The sequence below is a fragment of the Sceloporus occidentalis genome, unplaced genomic scaffold (genome assembly GCF_023333645.1).
Source record: "Sceloporus occidentalis isolate IW3139 unplaced genomic scaffold, rSceOcc1.0.p SCAF_97, whole genome shotgun sequence".
NCBI classification, from domain to species: domain Eukaryota; kingdom Metazoa; phylum Chordata; class Lepidosauria; order Squamata; family Phrynosomatidae; genus Sceloporus; species Sceloporus occidentalis.
In genome coordinates, this window is record NW_028317077.1 from 248,131 (window position 1) to 270,812 (window position 22,682).

The 22,682-nt window shown below is 39.4% G+C and overlaps 1 pseudogene; it reads right to left on the reverse strand.

Moving 5' to 3' along the window:
* Positions 1-21,481: 21,481 nt before the first annotated feature.
* LOC149284194 (protein kinase C delta type pseudogene) lies at positions 21,482-22,447 on the reverse strand (annotated as a pseudogene).
* Between the last annotated feature and the right edge of the window lie 235 nt (positions 22,448-22,682).

Here is a 22,682-nt window from a genome sequence, read left to right on the forward strand (position 1 = left end):
TTCAGCGCACAGGAATCAAGGTAGGTGAGCAGAGTCCAAGGAGTCAGCAGGTCTGGTTCACAGACCCCAAGCAGTCGACGCACAGGAATCAAGATAAGTGAGCAGAGTCCAAGGAGTCAGCGCACAGGAATCAAGGTAGGTACAGGAATCAAGGTAGGTGAGCAGAGTCCAAGGAGTCGGTGCACAGGAATCAAGGTAGGTAAGCAGAGTCCAAAGAGTCTGTGGGTCTGGCGCACAGGAATCAAGGTAGGTGAGCAGAGTCCAAGGATTCAGCGCACAGGAATCAAGGTAGGTGAGCAGAGTCCATGGAGTCGGTGCACAGGAATCAAGGTAAGTGAGCAGAGTACAAGGATTCAGCGCACAGGAATCAAGGTAGGTGAGCAGAGTCCATGGAGTCGGTGCACAGGAATCAAGGTAAGTGAGCAGAGTACAAGGATTCAGCGCACAGGAATCAAGGTAGGTGAGCAGAGTCCAAGGAGTCGGTGCACTGGAATCAAGGTAAGTGAGCAGAGTCCAAGGATTCAGCGCACAGGAATCAAGGTAGGTGAGCAGAGTCCAAGTAGTCGGCAGGTCTGGTTCACAGACCCAAAGCAGTCGACGCACAGGAAACAAGGTAAGTGAGCATAGTCCAAGGAGTCAGCGCACAGGAATCAAGGTAGGTGAGCAGAGTCCAAGGAGTCGACGCAGAGGAATCAAGGTAAGTGAGCAGAGTCCAAGGAATCAGCGCACATGAATCAAGGTAGGTGAGCAGAGTCCAAGGAGTCGGCGGTTCTGGTGCACAGACCCCAAGCAGTCGACGCACAGGAATCAAGGTAAGTGAGCAGAGTCTAAGGAGTCGATGCACAGGAATCAAGGTAAGTGAGCAGAGTCCAAGCAGTCAGCGCAGGTGAGTAGAGTCCAAAGAGTCGACGCACAGGAATCAAGGTAAGTGAGCAGAGTACAAGGATTCAGCGCACAGGAATCAAGGTAGGTGAGCAGAGTCTAAGGAGTTGGCGGGTCTGGCGCACAGGAATCAAGGTAGGTGAGCAGAGTCCAAGCAGTCGGCGCACAGGAATCAAGGTAGTTGAGCAGAGTCCAAGGAGTCGACGCACAGGAATCAAGGTAAGGTAGGGCTCATGTGAAATGCTATGTGCATGTTTAATGTTATGTGCATGTGTAATGCTAGGGCCTTGTATACTGCTATGTCCCCATGTAGTGCTATATCCATGTGTCATGCTATGTCCATGTGTCATGCTTTGTCCATGTGTCATGCTATCTTCATGTGTAATGCGACATCCATGTTTAATGGGATGTCCATGTTTACTGCTATCTCCATGTGTATTGCTATCGTTATGTGTAATGCTATGTCCATGTGTAATGCTATGTCCATGTTTAGTGCTTTGTCCATGTTTAATGCTATGTCTATGTCTAATGCTATGACCTTGTGTAGTGCTTTCTCCATATGTAGTGCTATATCAATTTGTATTTCTATATCCATGTTCATTGCTATCTCAATATTTAATGCTACCGCCATGTGTAATGCTATGTCAATGTGTAATTCTATGTCCATGTGTAATGCTATGTCCATGTGTAATGCTATGGTCTTGTTTAATGCTATCTCCATGTGTAATGCTATGTCCATCTTTAATTCTGTCTCCATGTTTAATGCTATGTCAATTTATATTGAACTGGTGGTGTTAAGGCAGGCTTATTAAGAGAATGCTTGCGGTAGAGGGATAATCATCCACAGAGGCTGATTACAACTATTTGTCAGTTACAAAATATGACTATTTGTCAGTTACTTTTTGCCATTTCTTCTCTACAGGTATAAATACACAGTTAACCTTTTAGTGTCCAGAGGGAAGGACAATCTTTCATGCCATGGTTCCCCAGAGGTTTCCCCTAATGGGGTTTTTCCTCTCCTGTGTGCTGAAAGGTGACTCTTCGTGAGTCCAGAGGTAGCTGTCACCATGATCAGCTCTTTGTGGCTTAATTAATTGGACTATTAATTAATGTTGTCATTAGTAATAAATAAATTAAATTACCATTTTTGTCTGTTGTGGTTTTTGATACTATTGATTCAAAGTAGCTGTAACCAGGTGCGTAACTAGAAGCATCTATTAAGGGGCCCCCACCCCAACCCAATCTACCCCCTCTCTCACACCATCTACCCTCTCCCTACCCCCCTTCTCACTATCTACCTTCTCCCTACCCCCCTCTTCTCACTATCTACCCTCTCCCTACCCCCCTCTTCTCACTATCTACCCTCTCCCTACCCCCCTTTGTAGGTCACTTACCTGCAGTCCTGTGACTTACCTGCAAGGCCTATGTCTCGCTGCTCTGCCGCTGTGCGCGCGGCATCACTGCTGAGCTCAGCCTGAAGCGGCAGCACCTGAGAAAGACGCCTCACGCTCCAAACACAGCAGCCTGGGCAGCACTGAGGCAGGCTTCGGCAGAGTAGACAGAAGGGTGCCGAGCGGTTGCTGAAAACGACCGCTCGGCACCCCTTGAGTCCCCCTGACTGGCAGAACTGCAGGGCCCGGTCGCAGTCGCGACCACTGCGACCCCTGCGACCCCGGTAGTTCTGCCACTGGCTGTAACCATATGTAATAACAAAAATTTATGGAGTTTATCCAGACCAGTGGATGGGGCCCAACCAGTGTGTACTCTGCAGCGCTGGCTACCTTAGGGCTCTTAGCCAGGCATTTCATGCTTTATTAAAAAACACCAATGCACCGGTGTACAAAAAGGACAATGTATGAATTTAAAAGGTTACAAAGTTGCATCAGTGCGTCTTTTTTCTCATGTAGAGAAGTAGTTTACCTCTCCACACACATCATAGTTTAGCATGAGTAATGTTATAAAAATGTTATAAAAAATATAAAACGCCATATTTTTCGTATATTTATCTAATCCGTCACTAAATCAGTTTCATTGACAGAACATACCCCCAACAACAATTCAGGTGTCCAGACTTTATATGCATTTTGAGAATTTTAACAGTGCTTATAAGGTGTATATTGCCTCTTTGGAACTGTTGTTTTTTTTCATTTAGTATGTTGGGTTTGTAACTGGAAATTTTAAACAAAGAAGCCAAAAATACCACCCAATCTAGGACATGTTACTAGTGGCTTCAGGACACACATGCCAGGCAGCCATTTGGCCACCAATCACTGCCAAAATTAGCTATAGAAATAATTTCCTGAACTTTTTTCACCAATGTCTCTGTGTTGTTTAGATTGTTTTGCACAGGTTGTGCTTGTGATGGCAGAGAGATCCAGTAAATGTTTTTTAGATTATGGAAATACCCCATGTTCACTTTCATTGTGTATGGAGGAGAGAACATACTCTACATGTCTGGCTGGGTACCTAACAGCCAGAATGGCTTCACAAAGCACTTTTGTTTTGGGTACACCAATTGGTGGAAGGAAGCTTTTTAGGCTGGGGTGTCATATATAAAAAAGTTAAACAACTCCAGGCTGGTATCGGAATTACATACATTGGTACATATATTTCTAGTTTCCTATTTTTTCCTTCTTGCTACATAACCCAGCACCCACTGATCTTTATATGTTTTACCCTGTTCCATGCTATATGCACATAAGCTTTCTAGACCTCAGAGGTCTTTTCTTCAACATTTCTTCTACAGGAGAGACTTCTGATGTCCAAACACACACCTATCAATATAAATTATACAACTTATGCAGTTAAGTGTCCATTTTGCTTATAGAGCTCTGTAAGAACAATACCAGGACTTTGCTACACCTTTAATTTTATTTCAAATATTTTAAATACACGATAGATACTTAACATAGGCACAACTGTACAATGGAGCTGACAAAATGTTGACATTGTATCTTTAAAACAAAGCCTGGCTTCTTCAAAGTATACTGTAATATCCTTTTAGTTATACACACTGGTAACAACAATCACGGAGCAGTGAGTGTTCAATGACGTTTAATGAAACAGTAATGCAATTTAAACAAACTTGATCAGCAAGAAGATTAAGCAATAGCCTACAGTTTATAGGGCTTATAACAAAGGAGAAAAGTCCACGTTGGGAGCCCAAATGTAAAAAAATTATTCCTGAGGATAGTGGGAAGGGGAGTCCTGGTAGCTGTCTCTCAGAAGGGCTGTAGTGAAATATAGCAAGTGGGTTGGAGAGCAGCTATGAGGCTGAACAGAGCAGTCGGCTGGAGATCCAATGGAGTTGGTAAGTAGCAAAAAGTCTCTTTAAGCTGAAGAGGTGAACGCCGTTACAAGGATCGAAATCAGTAGGTAATCAGATACACTTGAGAAAACGTGAAGCGGTCTGATAAAGTGGAATCCTACAGTAAGGTGCAGCAGAAATGGAGAATAAACTGGGATAAAGCCCAGAGGTATGTAAACGGGAATCCTTAAAGCAATCCAGGTGAGAAACAGAGGAGTAAACGCAGGGAAATTCGTTCAGGTATAGGAGATGTTTAAGCAGACGACTCCTTGGTGAATACAGCTCCGGTCTGAGCGATGAGGCCCTTCCTCGGATCACCTGTAGGGAGAAGGCACTCCTGCAGTACATTTGTTAACACAGTTGAAGTGCCCAGAACCACTCCCTAATGCGGTTCAAATAGGGAGTGAGCACATTAGGTAAGGAGTAATTAAAGAAAGAGTACTTATAATGCATAAACCATGACACATACATAATTAAAAATACATTAATTCAATCTGAATCCCATTATGGGAAATGTATTCCTGGTTTTCATCACATTGATTACAGATCTTCAATTGTATCTGCCATGGCAAGTGGATCCAATACAAAGGCCCGACAAATGGAGATATTATTATATTGTGGAGCCATCAAGAAGTTTTCTAGTGTGAACTCTTCATTTAACTCTTTTTTTATTCATTTATTGAATATCAATGCACATTTCCCCCCTTTTTTCAATTGTTTTTTTCTCTCTAATTAATGATATAGTTCATTATGTCTGCTATGTTTTCGAAATGGTTTAAGACGTTGTAAGTGGTAACTAAGTACCAGATAATTTGAGAGTTCCTCTAGACATATATACAGTACACACCATCTCAGTGTCCTTCAACGGCAGGATTCTAGGAATGATTCTTAGACATCTTCAAAGAGTTTCTTCTGAATCAATGTCATTGTGAAGGTTCATACAGGTTATCAGAGAAATATGGAGAAGAGCAACTCTGGATAGCTTCACCCTACTGATGGGAATATCTGAATGTGGTTTCCCATACTCTGTAACATAAGTTATATGCACCGGGCCTTTAAAGTCAGTTGTGGAGAAGTTCTCATGTGTGTTCGAATTCACGTTGACACTTGAGACTCCTTTTTCTTCTGGGTACTCTTTGTAAGAGGAGTCACAGCCACCCCAAAGCCTGTACGAAGGACAAAGAACCATTTAAACAAGTGATATTCACATAAAATGTTACATCTGAAGAAGAGACCCATACCTTTCTGAAAACCTTTGTAACCTTACAATGTTTTGTATGTTGCCCAATAAAGTATTGGCTTTGACGTAATACCCCACTATCACCCTTGCAACTGTTGGGCTGAGTAAAAGCACATTATGAAGAATCTCAATGCTCGCTTGACAGTCTTATCACACACACATCAGCACTCACTAAATAAGACTGTGAACTAAAAACTAGATCTAGGCTTTCCTATGTATTGGAGGTCTCAGCAAGCACAAACCCTCCCTAGTTCCCCTTCGGCCAACCTGTGTGACCTCTGGAGGCGTTATTACGTGAAGTGATGTCCTGGTACTCCAAGATTACACTCAATACAAGGATGAGGAGGTAAGTTATGTGTCCCTCCTAAATATTTATAAGACCAGAGCAAAACTAAAGATATATCTACATTTAAGCATAAATAACCCTTGAAGGCATACATATAATTACAAGTAAAAAAAACCAGAAGGTGCCAGTACATGACCTCATATGATGAGAAATAAGAAAATCCTGGGGATCAGCTGGTCCCCCATCCTTAGAATGGCCCTTATCTGTCTGGCAATTCTGCAGAATCTTTATCAGTGCTACATGATGTACCTTTTCATGATTGGCAGCAATAAGATAACGCCAGATACCAGCATAATACTTCCTGCGATAGACACCATGATGATCTCAAAGGTCCTGTTTGTATAATCTGCTATAGAAAGGGCATAAAAATTAGTAATTTTTCTCTTCCCGTACTGCCTCTCAAGAGTAAGAGGCAAACATGACTTTTTACAAAGAAAGGGAATATCGAAGCCCCTGCACTCCTGGGTTAAAAATCACACAGCAAGCCAACCATAGTCAGAAACCATTTGGCTGAAAGTCCATTATTTTACACATTTATAAAAAGTTTTATTGTATAAGTGAATAAGTGCACCTTTTAACTTTTCTCAGAACACCTGAGCTCATGAACATTAATGAAACATACCCCTCCTTGAGTAGAGGTGACTTAATTCAGAAGTGTTGTATTTGAGTGTCAAGCTAGTTCCCAGCTGCCTATATAACTTATTATTAAATTTAATCAATCCTTGGTTAAGCCTCTACTACTTCATCTGGAAGGCTGTGCCATGTATCAAACACCCTTTCAGTAAAACTACTGTTGCATTATGTTTTGGTACTAGCTTTCTAGAATGTTGCCCAGATTGTGATGTTTCTCTCTTAGGCATTTAATATTTCAGCCCACAAAGAGAAAATTAATTAAATAAATTAAATTAATACATTGAATCCTCCCATCACACTATTTGCACCTTTTGAAACAACAAATTAAACCCCTTTTAATGGTTAATAATGATATAAGCGACTTACTATAAAGATGCTGTAATACTTAAGATATACAACCCTTCTTTCATCACAGTGACAACTAATGTGTTTTTTTACGCATTGGAATTATATTGACCTTCAAGTGTTCTTCGATATAGGCCGTGCATATAGACAATAAAGTCACGCAAACGAGAACACCTAAATAATATCACTAATGATTCCAGTAATGATTCCAGTAAGTTAACACTTTCAGGCTTGTAATTCAGGTAACTTAAAATATTTCTCTTGAATTTATTGAATGCATTCACAGAAGCCCCAGAGGATGAACACAGAATATGACCTAAACTGTTGCTTTTTACAAATTGTGATACATGATAAATTATGATATTGTTTTAATTAATTATGCACAATTTAATTATGCCATTAAAATGTATTTTATATACCTTATTAATCAGTATGTAGCTAGTATATGATGATGTATTTATTAATCACAATGTATATAGTAATGATTATTTATAACAATCCTTGAACACTGTGTTAGTGTATATTAATTATTGATTACAATAGTAGTCATAATCTATATTTCCATATTCTTTCATAATTAACATATAGTAATAGATAAATGCAACACAAGTATGGGGACCATCCCTTACCTCCTCCTACTGCACAAGATCATCAAGAGTGCGATTGTGCAGCTTTAACCCATTCAATGCTGTATTTTCAATGACACAATTGAAAATTAAAGGAAATTAATAATATATATATAAATACAAAATGCATTAACATAAAAATGAGTTAGAAGTCATGGTAAATGTAATCAACACGCTGTAAGTATATATGAAAATAATATAAAAACACATTAGTTGTCACTGTGATGAAAGAAGGGTTGTATATCTTCAGTATTAGAGCATCTTTATAGTAAGTCGCTTATATTATTATTAACCAGTATAAGGGGTTTAATTTGTTGTTTCAAATGGTGCAACTAGTCTGATGGGAGGATTCAATTTATACATTTTTTGGCCCCTTATATATTTTCTGATTGTTTCCAGTGATTATATTGTAATGCTCTTATTTGTATCGTTTCTTTCCTTAGGAAGGAAAAGGGACCTTTGATCTTCGCCCCAATACCATGTATCGTGGCTATCTTCATTTATAATTCAAACTATCAATTATTGATATTACTAAGCTCTCAATTTTTTTGAAAACTTTACATAGAAACAAGTAAAACAATCAAACTTTTCCTCCTGGAAACCCAGACATAGCACAGACTATGTTCTGCATCATTTTCCAGAAAGCTTACGTTAGTTTTTTTTGTTTTTGAATCTTCAGTTGTATTAGTGTATATCCAATAAAACTGTGCCTCAGAGTAATATATTGCATTGTAAATGTGGATCTTAAAATTTTAAATCTTGTAGGGCTGTCTCTTATCTTGGTTTGAAAAAACTATAGAACCCTACGTCCATAAGGTATCATCGTTGGGCTTCTGTGCAAAATCAGTGATCAATAACCTGCAATATATAGTATTTCTATATCCTTTTCAAGTTTAGAATTAATTTATTTTGTTATCATTATCTAAGAGAAACTATAACCCCCTACATACAAGGATATCCTGTATAAATACTGTGCAATTAAAATAAAGAATAGGAATCGGTATATAATGATGCCTTTTCCATTATCCAAGTTGATTATTTATTTTTATGAAACATTCAATGCTATATCCATTATGTTTATATTTCAGTGATTGAGTACAACTAATAGTTGTATTTTGTTGTTTTCACGTGAAATCCTATCATTATATCATTATTTATTTTATATTCATTCAGTAATATGCATATAGTAATGGATTAATCCAATAGAATAATGAATTTTATTGTGATACGTTTGTCACCAATATAGCCATGTATTTCTATATGGATTAAATCATGTAATCTCATGGTAAACTGAAATCTCGAACTTTATGAATAAAGTGTTAAATTTACTTACATTTTGCAACACTAAAATAAATTTGGCAAATGAAAAGATTTATTAAGAAGCCAAAAAAGTGAGTAATTGCAATTGTCTCCTACATAAATAAGTGTTTTCCTTTTAAATTATACTGTATATCAGCAATAGTAGCTTATACATTGCACAGTAAGCTTTATCTTAATTGTTTCATTTGTTTCTAGTAAAGTCCGGGTGACTATTTATCTATTTATGAGTTTATGATTGGAACTGTATACAATATACACAGTAATGCATCATGTCTGCTTTAAATGATTACTCATTTATTTAATCTCATGTATTTTGATATGCAAATAAGATAATGAACAATCAGATATTGTACACTTTTTACTTATTTTTCTTAAGTGATAAAACAGCTTTTTGATTGATAACAATTGATATTTGTTGATAACAATTTGACATTAATCCACAGAAATTTAACAGCAAACTTATTTCTCGTGGTTTTTGTTCCTTATGGCTTAATTGTGGTAATAGATGTTACAGATTTGTGATGAATGATATTGTTGTAATTTATATATATATATATATTGTTTGAAATCAAATCATTAGTGATGATCACTGATTAGTATGAATTACTTGAATGCAATAATTAGTTAATTGTATCGGCTGTTTGCAACTTCTGAGTAAGTGCCGTTTAAGGCAATTATGTTTATGTATTGCCCCTTTATTGCACATTAAGTATTTTTTTTACTGATCGTTTGAGTGTAAAGCCTATCTGTCAGTGGGAAGTGTATTATACATAATGTGTAAGTTATGCAGCATTAACCCCATAGGCAGCTTCAGGGATGAAATCCAGAATTTCTTAAACCCCCATAAGAGTGTGGAGAGCAGCCCTGACCTCCTCCTACTGCACAATCATTACCTGAGAGTGACGCTGCAGCGGTAAACCCCCCCAATGATGCAATTGCAAATACATGATCAGTGCAATGAAGAGTTCTTCGGGGAGTTTACCTGTATTATCAATCTCATTAAAGACGGTAGTTAAATCTCTTTATACAATCTCTCAGCAACTCATAGAATAGGTCTTTAAATCCACCGGGACCTGGGGTTTTATTACATTTTAACTTATCAATGCATCTAGGGTATTCCGCTTCTAATATTGGGACGTTTAAAACTTGGAGTTGTTTATCAGTTACTTTAGGTTGTATCCATGGTGTGCCATGAGATTGTACGTTTTTCTAACAGCTAGACTAATTTTATCAGTGGTCATAGTTATTTTATCATTATAATTTTAGAGATGAACCTTTTTTTTGAGTTATCCTTTTTTAAGTTGATATGTCATTAATTTATCAGCCTTATTCCCTTTCTTGTACCCATTTCATAATTGTATTCATTTTAATTATTAAATGTTAGCTTATCAGTTTTTAGTAATTTTGTTAGATAATTCTGCACCTGGGGTTTCTTTATTTTGTTTGTTTAATCTATATAGATATAGAGGGAGATCTGGGAGATCAGATGTTTTTCTTCCCTCTATTGATAACGAGTTTTATAATGTGGCCGCTTATCACTCATCACTTTTAAAAATGCATCAAGTTACGCCGACACCTCATTATATGGATCTGCTTAGAAATATAAGCCTTGGATTCACCTAATTCATTAAAATCTGGTGGGTTTAAAAAACAAAATAGCTAATATTTAGTATATAACCAGTATCAGTGGAATTTTGCCATGATATTTTGAACTAATAGACAGCGGTGGTTGCATGCTGAACAAATTCCATTCAGCCCACCCCAGATGTTGGGTTTGGACTCCGAGAAGATGTTTGGCATGGTGGTCTAATTTCAGTATTTTGGCCAACTTTTTTTTAGACAAAATAATAATTCGCTATTATTATCCCTGCATTAGTATCACCATAAATAGCAGGGATTGCCCCTTATAATACTGGAATATATAGACTATATTGCTTTTCTCACGGCTTGATGCTATATTCATATATTTAGTAAAACAGTATGAATCATTTATTCAAAACTATAGCATACAAAAAAGGTTTTTGTATATGCTTACTAAATTAAATTGACAATATACCATCATAATCTAACACACACGTCGGGCATATATATATATATACGGCACACATTATAAGGTGTAAATTGCAGCTCAGAAACGGTTATTTCTTTATTTTTTACATTTATTATGCTGAGTTTGTAACTGGAAACGGCAACAAAGAAACCCAAAAACGATACACAAACATATAGTTCTGTAAAACAGGCAACACAGTATATGTCGCCAGCGGCTTCCTGACACTTGCTATCCAGCAAAGCTATGCCGTGTTTAGGATTTTTCGCACAGGTTATGTTGTGTTTATGGCACATAAATTCAGATGCATCTCCAGATTACTACCTCATATCCTTCTCAACAACCAGAAGACAGAGTGGACCTCTGTACAGCCGAACATTCATGCAGATGTCTGCTGAGAAGTTTTAATTACATTTTATAATATATATATATATATATTCATCATGTCCTGATGAAAGTCAGTAATGACTGAAACGTCGACTTGACTTTGAATAAAATGAAATTGTCTATTTAAAGACCTGGAGTGCTGACCATCTTTTTGAAAGTGTTTTACATGGAAACTGCTGGTTACTAGCACCGGGCTTGGAATATTTGGAATGGTGTGCAATGGACTCTGTGAGTAAATGGATATATATATATATATGTTTTTTTTTTAAATTAGTCAACATTCTGGTGCCTAAAAACTCACCTCTGGGAGCAGATTTTTAAAAATTACATTACGCAAATGATTTTAACCTGTAAATAAAAGGGGTGTTTTACTAAAGTGAGGGCTCCAGCTCAGGGCTCAGCAGGCAGCTCCCTATCTTCCCTGCTTTAGACAGAGGCTGTCACCTTGCCAGCGAGACAGCCTTAAATGTTGTAAATGTTTATATTTTCAATAGCCATTAACAGGGAAGGCTCTTTAGCAGAGGGGCTGGTGTTGGAATTACAGATAAAATGATTAAGGACAGGTGAAAATCTGTAATTTAACTGTATTCATAAAAACAGGAATCCAACCATTCTAACAGCAAAATGTATTATGTTGCTTAATCTACTTTTGATAAAAGCATTAAAGTAGTATAATGCTACCCACGTTTTTAGCTTGGTAGATCATGGGGTTTATTTGTTAAAGAAGGATTTTCACTTCGTGATCTTGCTCTCCGGTATGAAGGGCCAACGCCAGCAAGCTTTTCCTGTAGGAAGGAAGGACTAAGCAATTTTATTGAATAAATCCACAATTAATATACTCTTTAATTAGATAAGCGCAGACATGCTTCATTATAAGTTGACATGAATTCCAGAAACATAGCAATGGAAACGACAGAGATGATAAAAAAAAAATATGGTCCAAAGAGCCTTAAAGTTATTTATTTAAAGAAATTTATATATTTATTTTATTTATGTGGAATGCGATATATTAATATATACAAAGATCTCTTCATCCATCTACAGTAAATAAATCATTTTCCAAGTCTCTAAAGTCAGTGGCCATTCTTTCACTTTATACATGTCGAGGTACAAGAAGAGCGAACTGCAGAGCCGGACCTTCACAAACTGTGTTAATCTGTCTCTTTATTAGGAATAATTTCTTGTTCTTGGGTAACATTTCCAGATTCCATTACTGTCCAGCTGCACAAGAAAAAAAATATAGAAACATTTTCGGAAATTAAGAAATTAGGGTAAGCTTACAAATGGGTCGTCTAGATATACAGTTAGCCCTTCACGTCTCTTTATTTAATAAAATGCATTGAAAATGAAGTTCTAAACACTCGAGATCCGCAGATACATTTTTGCATTAACATCTAAGTGTGAAAATACAGGTGAAAGCGTATTTATATAAAACGATAAATACGAGTTATAGATATAATATTTGAGCATTTCTTTTAAATCTAAAAGCCCCCCCCTCACCATACTTCCCCTTGGTGAGCGCAGCAGCTTGGTCTTGCCCTTAGCAGACTGATGACATTTTAATCAGCCTAACATTCCCTCGCTGCATTATGCTCTACCGTTTCTGCTGAAAGACTGTTCACTTACCTACCACCCTCTCAGGCAGAGCATGTATTCTGCACCAGCAGCGAATGTAAACCTAGTCACAAAAGGCTATTAGCGGTGATTCACGGGGAGGGTAATCAGACCCCCGAACTCAAAACAACAGAAAAAAACGTTTAACAACACAGAACGCGTACGGCAGAGCAACACAGAATCTGACGGCTCAGAGTCTGCCCAACGTCCCTTTATATGGTTTTGTTGATGGAATATCATATGTGCTTATATCATATAACCATATAGTGTCAGCGTTGGTGTGTATGTGTGTATACGTATAGTGCTGGAGTCAGTCTGTGTGTGTCTATACTGTAGTATCAGTGTGTAAATGGATAGTGCCAGAGTCAGTATGTCTACTGTATTATAGTGCCATATCCAGTGTGTATGTGTCCATAGTGTTAGAGCGTGTGTTTTTATATATGGATAGTGTTAGCCAGTGTGTGTGTGTGTGTTATTGCATAGTTTGTGCATGTGTTTAAGAATTTACCATAAGCATATATGGTGTGTATGTCACAGTATGGCATTAGCACGAGTGTCTATATCAGCATATAGTGTGTGTATTAGTGTATGGTTTTAGCATGGTGTATGGCTTTACATGCGTGTAGAATGTGTGTTACTGCATGGTGTTACGAGTGTGCAAGTGTAAGAATAATGGTTAAACTTACAAGCTTGAATCTTTATGGAATAAAATACTCTTTGTACAGAGTGGTGCAGCACTGAAGAAAGGTGTGTTTTACCTTGTATTAATATCCTTTAACTGCAGACCACGGGGTAATAAATGAAAATAAAAAATGATTGGGAAGGAAAAGTTGGCCCCTAAATTTTTTGGATAAAAAACAGCCAATAATAAATGAAAAGCTATAAATAAATAATGTTTTACACGTTTCAGGCCATCAGGTGCTTAATTATAGTGGATACTAAATATTGTTATTAATATTTATTAGTTAACTTTTATTTTGAGGAGTAGAGCTGTATATGGAGTTCCTTTACATTGGCAATCAAAAGGGGAACATTAACGAAAGCTGAGCCACATGCCTATTTTATATTTACCTAATACGCCATCAAATAAAAACATTCTTTAATGATTTAAGTGTTTAAAATCAGGGATCAACACAACTGAGTGGTATATGTGCTGCAATAGTTCTTGTAACATTTAAAATTTAGAGATTAAGATGCAGGAATCAGGAATATTGTTTTACTGAATAAATATATTTCACATTTGGGCTTCTGGTTTCTTTGTGCAAAAAAAGATGTTATCGACGTGTTACGTGTAACGAGTAATGTATAGCGAAATTATTTCAGGAGCCAAAAATAAATGCATCCATTGATATTAAAAAGAATAAAAAGCATATAAAGGCAGCCTGCGGATACAGAATGTTAGCCAAGGTCATCTGGTTCGCGGGGTGCGAACAACGGAACAACGTGACCAAGTGAACGGGAAACTGCAGACGGTATAATGAATGCTGTAAAGAATAATATTTCAGGGAATATCACAGTTAACGTGAATAATGTCCCCTAACGCTGGGTGGAAAACTCCAAAAAGACAATGACAGGTATAAGAAAGTTTCCCTATCAGTCATTTAATAACGTGGGGTTCCGCGGGCCCATAAGGGACGGACTAATACCCCCAAGCACTGGGCAGGACTGATGGATGCCATTGAATAATACCCCCGGCCCGCAAACCTCTAACAGTTTCAAAAACATTTTATATAAAAGGTAGATCTAAAGAGCCGATGCATGGAATTTGGGAAGAGATGGATCTAAAGATTCCCATCACACACCCTGCGGTGGGTTATATATGAAGATTATTTGGGTGCAAAGGTTGAAAAGTCCTATCACCATAGCAACGGATGAAACTTTCCTGTTTAGGGCCATGGCTGATGCCCCTCATGTTAGTGGTACAGGAGATTTTTAATCCAATAAACCTAAAGAAAAGAATCAAAATCTACTTCCATAAAGTGTGATTAACGCCCACCATACACGCAGTGCACACAGTCATTGTGCCCCCATAAACCCACCCGTTGCAGGCTGAACCCACACATTTCCCCTGCTGGCGTCATATGGCCCCCAAAATAAACTCCAAGTCTGGCTGCATCTCACAGGAGAGTCACAGCGAGGTCTCCGCAAGAGACAGATCTGACCGGAGGTGACGGCATTACAAAGAGTCTCTGCAGAACCTGTATGTCTCACCTGTCACCCCAACACTCTCACTGCCCGCCCCCTCCCTGTCACCCCAACCCTCTCACTGCCCGCCCCCTCCCTGTCACCCCAACACTCTCACTGCCCGCCCCCTCTCTATGTCACCCCAACACTCTCACTGCCCGCCCCCTCTCTCTGTCACCCCAACACTCTCACTGCCCTCCCTCTCCGTGTCACCCCAACACTTTCACTTCTCGCCCTCTCCCTATCACCCCAACACTATCACTGCCCGCACTCGCCCTATCACCTGAACGGTCTCTCTCCCTGTCCCCTCCGGTCACTTGCATCATATCAAATGCTTTCTGTGCCGTCTCCTTCCGTTTCCTCCACTCACCAGTGTTGGGGAATCTCCTGTCGCATCCTCTCAGCTGCCATCACTGCGGGTCGCTGCAGATCGCTGGGTCACCGAGACCACGTGACTCCGCCTACGCTGTGACTCCCTCCATCGGGGGGGGCGGAGTCTGCGAAACTGACGCTAAGATAGCTGAGCCGACAGGGCGTTCCGTGAAAAATTCATGTGTATAGGTAGGCGTAGTTTATCAGGCAACGGGCGGTATCTTAGTATGTAGGCGTGTCTCTGTGGTATCCCTTTGCTCAGAGCCGGTAAGGCAGACGATTTACGATAGACGTGCGCTGATCGCGGAACCTCCGCAAACAGTGTGACAGTTTAACAATATCCGTTATGTCTCTAGTTTTCAGAACAAAAACCCGGTAATAAACACACAAACACACATTACAATCTTTAATAAAGTTTTAACTATTTATCTGCCTCATGGGAGATTGTTTTTTTTTGCTTTCCAGCAGGCTGATCAGCAACTCTCATGTCTTATGATGTCATAGTACTCACTGACATTTCTGTAATAAACTCCTGCACACAGTCTCAGCCCTAATCTTCTACACATGTATGTGCAGGGAGTCCAACATATTTGTAGCTCTCTCTAACACCTGTATTACTGATCTTTCGGGTAAAGCACATTAGAACACATTTTAACATTCATCTTACACACCGCCTAAAACATACAAACACCGCTTAACATTATACTCCGTGACAGGGGCTTACGGACAGCGATGGAGACAGATAAGGTGCAGTGCGCAGCAGTTTAAGGCGGCCGTCAGTTACTTTAGCCAGTGTGAGAAGGATTTGGAGGGGTAGAGTTGGTGATGGCGTGAGGATAATAATGGAAAACCTCATACATATATCTTTAGACAAAAACGTGAGGTCTCTTAAATATATAGAATACATGTATTAGAATAAAAACATGGAAATGTCATATGAAGTTCTGGTAACGTGACATGTCTAATGCTATCTCTGTGTTTAATGCTATATCCATGTGTAATGATTTGTCCATATTTTATTTTGTGTCCATGTGTAATGCTATGTCCATGTTTAATGCTATATATACATGTTTAATGCTGTATCCATATTTAACCCCTTCATGATAAAGCACGTACATGTATGGGCTCACAATGCATTGGTTTTAAAGGGTTTAAGTACAACCCTTTGTCCTTAAGAGGTTAATGCTATGTCTATGTTTAATATCATATCCATGTGTAATGCTATCTCCATGTGTAATAGGATATCCATGTTTAATGCTATGTACATGTTTAATGCTATGTCCATGTGTAATGCCGTGTCCATGTGTGTCAGGAGACAGCTGTAGTAGATATACACAGCGGTGTCCGGTATGCAAGACAAGTCCCAAAAAGCGAAGTCAGGATCTAGCCAAAGTCCGTACACGGTAGGGTCACTGAGTCCAAAGAGTCGGCGGGTCTGGCACGCAGGAATTAAGGTAGGTTGGCAGAGTCCAAGGAGTGGACATGTTTAATGCAATCTCCATGTGTAATACTATCTCAATGTATAATGCTATGTCCATGTGTAATGATTTGTCCATGTTTAATGTTATATTCATGTGTAATGCTATGTCCATATTTTTTTTTGTGTCCATGTTCAATGCTATAGCCATGTGTAATGATATATCCATGTTTCATGCTATATTCATGTGTAATCCTATATCCATGTTTAATGCTATATACATGTTTAATGCTATATCCATATTAATTCATGTTTAATGCTATATCCGTGTGTGTAATGCCATGTCCATGTTTAATATAATATCCATGTATAATGCTACCTCCATGTGCAATGCTATGTCCATGGGTAATGCTATATACATGTTTAATGTTATCTCAATGTGTAATACTATATCCATGTTTAATGCTACGTTTATGTGCTTGTTTTAATGCTTTCTCCATGTTTAATGCTATGTCCATGTGTAATGCTATGTCCATGTTTAATGTTATCTCTATGTTTAATGCTATCTCCATGTTTAATACTATATCCATGTTTAATGCTATGTCCATGCGTAATGGTATGTCCACGTGTAATGCCATGTCCATATGTGTCAGGAGACAGCTGTAGTAGATATACACAACGGAGTCCGGTATGCAAGACACAGGAACCAGAGCAAGGCATTTAGAAGACAAGGCCCAAAAAGCCAGGATCTAGCCAAAGTCGGTACACGGTAGGGTCACTGAGAAAGAGGAGTCCAAGGAATCGCCGGGTCTGGTGCACAGGAATCAAGGAAGGTGAGCAGAGTCCAAGGAATCGCCAGAATCGACAGAAAAAACTTTTTATATTGATTTAATCCTTACGAATTTTGAGTTCATTTTCTCCCGAGTAAGCCAGTTTCTACTGGCTAAATGCGTAGAGAAATTAAGAAGAAGGTGATTTTACCGTGTTCAGGACTTTTTCTGACTTACACAGGCGCATATGCATAACAATTTGGTTATGCCATCATGGCTGTAAGTGTATTCTAGCCTTTTTAACAACATTTGTACGAGGATACTGCACCATCTTCGTTTACGTCTGTTTTGTAGATTTTATATGAAGATATTAAAGAAACGTGTTTTTTGAAATTTGAAGACTTCCAGCGTTTGTGAGTGCATTTTCATTGATATCACCACTGAGATGGTGCACAGGAATCAAGGTAGGTGAGCATTTACCACAAACCCGGTAATAAACACACAACAGCCGGGAATTCATAAAACTATTTATTACACATAAACATACATTACAATCTTTAATAATGTTTTAACTATTTATGTGCCTCGTGGGAGATTATTTCATGGGTATCCAGTAGGCTGATCTCCAGCAACTCTCATCATCCTCATCCAGGTTTTGACCTGATGATGTCTCCATAAATATCGGAGCGGCGGACGGAGAACTACCTGCTGCCACCCAGTGATGTATTTACCTTCAGGCCGAAGTGGGGTAGTAGTTACCGCTTCCCGGCCTTTTGGCTAAGATTAAGTGAGTACGTGTGAGAGGGAAAGCTGGTTCGTCTGGCCTTAGAGGGCTGGTTTAGCATGAAGCCCCAAGGTTGCAATTTGTCCCGATTCTTTGGTCCTCGACGGAGCACTGCGCACGATGGTGGTGTGTGCGGTTAAGCGCACTAGCCTAAGGGCTGGGGCTTCCTTGGGGAGCACTTTTATATTTAGCTTTTTTTTGCACAATTGCAGGTTTTTTTTGCACAGAGCGCGTGTGTTTTGGAAGATCCAGTCCTCCTGCAGGCCTTATGGCCGGGAAGGGAGGAAGGGGCCGCGTATCCCTTATTGGGTCCGACCCCCAAAGAACACTAAGAGGGGGGCCTGAAGTTCACCCCGGCCTTAAAGGCACATTGGCACTTTTTTGTTTTTTCACTGCGGAGTCACTGACCCCTGGGCTTCAATAAAAAAAAAAAAAAAGAAGTGTTGCCTGCCGCCACATCCCCTGATTACTTTAGGGGGTTCAGGGTATGCCATATCCCCGCGCCCCACTTTTAAAGGATGCAAGCAAACTGTGGAGGCCTGTGCCTAGGCCAGAACCCGTCGCTGGGCCCCTCTCTGCTTTGTATTATATACAGGGACCGGCTCCCTGGTATATGTACAGGAATTGCTGGCAATCTATAGTATTAACTATTCCTCATCTCCATATTGTCCTTAAAATTTGGGTTTAACACAAATACAAAGTACAGTTAAAAAAGAAACCGGTTATATCCGGCAGCAGCATGATCTTCCCCCTGGAAATGAGAGCTGGAACAGCAATGTCTTGTGATGTCATAGTTCTGACACACAGACACTCCTGCACACAGACACAGCGAGAGCCCAACATATGCACAGCTCTCTGTAACACACATACACTATTCATCTTCCAGAGAAAACATATATGTAGCTCTCTCTAATACATGTATTACTGATCTTTAGGCAAAAACACGCACCGCCTCAAACACGGAGACATACAGAGGAAGAGCGTAGCGGATGCCGAAAACCCTAAACAACTGAAAACAGCATCATAGAGGCATTAGTTTTATCAGGCTGCCATACAAAGTGAGTACATTTTTAATACTAGCGATATCCAGCTATATATGGGGCCATCTGTCACGTCTCTAGTTGGTATTTTTGGGTAATGAGAGCATGGACCAACCTGCTAGCATTCTAATATTTTATATCACGCTTTTCTACCCAATAAAATACATTTAGAGAATGCTGTTTGTAATAGTTTTAATCAGGGTTTAGGAACGTGGGATCATCTGAATAAGATATGTCAATTTTGAGAGAATATTGTCTTTAATAGAATTTACTATTCCTCACCAGTTAATCTCCAGCGTTTTCCACTCTATTAGATTTTTATTTGTTTGTTGGAGTTGTGGTAGGAAGTTATCTTCCAGCACTTATTTAAGATATGTATTCCTAGGTGTTTACTGTCATCTTTAGCCCGGGTGAAAACAAAGTTTGTTTATCAAGTTGCATTTCACATGGTTTGGGATGTTTTTCTAAATGGAGCTTGTATTCTGAATATATGGCGTATTCATCTGTAGCTTTCACTATTTCTTATACCGAGTTCTCCAGATTTCCCTTGGCGATTAGCATATCATCGGCATAAAGGCTCCCCGTGTGCAGTAGTGAAGCATTTAATGCTAGGGTTTTCTCTATTCGAGATGGCCAAGGGTCCCAATGAGAGAATATATAAGAGCGGTGATGAGGAGAAACCTGATCCCGTTACTCTAGCAGTAGGGATAGTATATAAAGCCTTGATAGCGTCTATCATTCTAGCATTAAATCCAAAGGTTTCTAGAGATTTTAAGAGGAGATCCCATCTGAATCCGTCAACGGCTAAAGTCGAATGTGTCTATTACTCTTCTTCTATTATTCACTGAAACCTACTTGGTCTGAATGAATCAACGACTGAATTATAATTTTCATTCCATCTGCTAATACTGCTGTATAAATCTTGATATTTAGTATCTGTTCATTAGTTACTTTTGATATTTTATCTTTAAAATATTCCTCGGTGAAGTATTGATAGGAGATTGTACAGAGTTTGCTAAAATTTTCAAAAACGTAGGCCGATTTTATCAGGGTTCATAACTTTTTTATCAGTATCTATAATTTTAGTGATTAACCTATTTCTTTTTTTACGTTTATTTGTGATTAATTTATTGACCTTATTCCCTTTATAGCAACACTTTTAGAAAATGTCACAGTTTTGTTAACTCTGTGTATTAAATGAGCATTGCCAGATTTTAGCAGTTTTGTTAGATAAGTCCGCAGTTAGGTTTGCTTTATTTTGTTTATTTAATCTATACAGTAATATATAGAGATCTAGAGGATCAGATGTTATTTACATTGTACAGCGCTATGGAGTATGGTGGCGATGTATAAATAATAATAAAATACATTTTACAGCGGAGTATGATAGCGCTATATAAATCAATAATAATAACACACATTGTACAGCGCTGCGGAATATGATGGCGCTATATAAATAATAACACACTGCACAACGCTGCTGAATATTGTGGCACTATATAAATCAATAATAATAATAACACACATTGTAAAACGCTGCGGAATATGGTGGCGCTATATAAATGATAATATTAACAGACATTGTAAAGCACTGCGGAATATGGTGGCTCTATATAAGTAGTAATAATGTGTAAATAAATGGTAATTATAGCGACAGGTCTCTAGAGGTCACTTGTCTTCTCCATCTAATAATTGATAATCCAGCTCATAGGATGTGGCTGTGTTGCTGGAAATGAAAGGGTTACTGTGGGCATTTATTTATTTGTGGGGTATTTTCTGACTCGGACATGGGGGGTAATAATATTTATTCTGGCCTCGGAATTCGTTGTTTTGGGGCAGATTTTGTGTTGGCCTTTTTTGGGGGCGTTCTGGAGTGTCGGAGCCAGTCAGCTGGCCGAAGTATCGCCCGGATTGTGTTAATTGCGAGGTGCAGAAAGTACATGTTTGAAATTTAGTTTTATTTGTTATATTCCGTGTTTCAGAGTATATGAAAGGTGTCACAGTGTATGATGTCACAAAGGCAGGGACTGTATTGTGAGGTCACAATCCAGAGTTCTATAGAATTGAAGATACAAAAACCAAAAGTGTGTTTTGTTTCCTTCATTTATTGGGATTGTCTTTGGAAACAAGAGTTTGGGAGTCACTTGGCCGGGGCACTGTCCATCCTTCAATTCATCCAGTCTGGGGTTACAAAGGTAAAGCCAGACAGGTCCTTTTTACTGGATGAAGAGGAAATGTCCTCCGGGGTCCGCAGAATTGATGGAATATTGCAGAGCTTCTTCTGGTGGAGATCTGATCTTACTTCCAGCCGGTACGGGGGAGTTGCACGTCGGCTCTCTATGTCGTCCCACTTGATGCTTTGAAAGAACGAATGCCGCCTGATGTCTCCTTTCACCCCGAGGCGACGCTGAGGGTCCTTCTTCAGGAGATGCTTTAAGATGTCCAGACCTTTCTTGCTCAGCTTTTTGGTATAGCGGGGGTTGCCATGCACGATATGAAGGAAATGTGTCCTCCTGCAATCGCCGGCAAAGAAAGGGTAATCTCCGTTCAGCATGCGGAAGAGCATCACCCCGAAGGACCACCAGTCCACGGCAACGCCATATGCTTGCTTGAGATGTACTTCTGGGGCCATGTAGGCAAATGTGCCGCAAATTCCTGTGGTCTGTGCGGTCCCGAAAATATTTTCTACAACACACCCAAAATCGCCGAGCTTTACATGGGCCTCTCCATCAAGCAAGACGTTACTCGGCTTCAAGTCGCGATGTATTATTCCCCGAGAGTGGAGGAACTGGATGCCGCACACCATTTCTGCTGCATAAAAGGCAGCGGCGGTCTCGGTGAAGGAGCCCAACCTCCGCAGATATGACTCGAGGCTCCCTCCAGCCATATACTCCATGAGAAGGACTGCGCATCTCTGTGTTTGGAAGGCTGCGTATCCATGGCACAGGAATGGGCTGTTCCGAGCCACCTCCAGAATCCTCCTCTCTCTTATTATGTATTCAGTCTTCATGGCTTTCTTTTTGATGACCTTAACCGCTACCGGGGAGTCCCTGGTAGGGACAGAAGCCAAAACAACCTTTCCAAAGGCTCCTTGTCCCAGCACAGAATGGAAGGTGAAGCCGGAGACTGTCATGGGGAGAAGGCTCCTAAATCTTTTAGCAGGAACAATACTCTCCTCCTTACTCCTGCGTCTTTTGATGGGAAACTTTCCCTTCACCAGCATGCGTTGCTTCAGGTGTTCACGTCCTTGTTGCCCCCCCTGCTGCCCCAGATCTTTGATGCCATCATCTCTGTCATTAGCAGTTACTCTCCTCCTCTTCCTTTCTTTGTATCTTTCTTCCTCTGAACTGCTACTCTCTCTCTTTCTT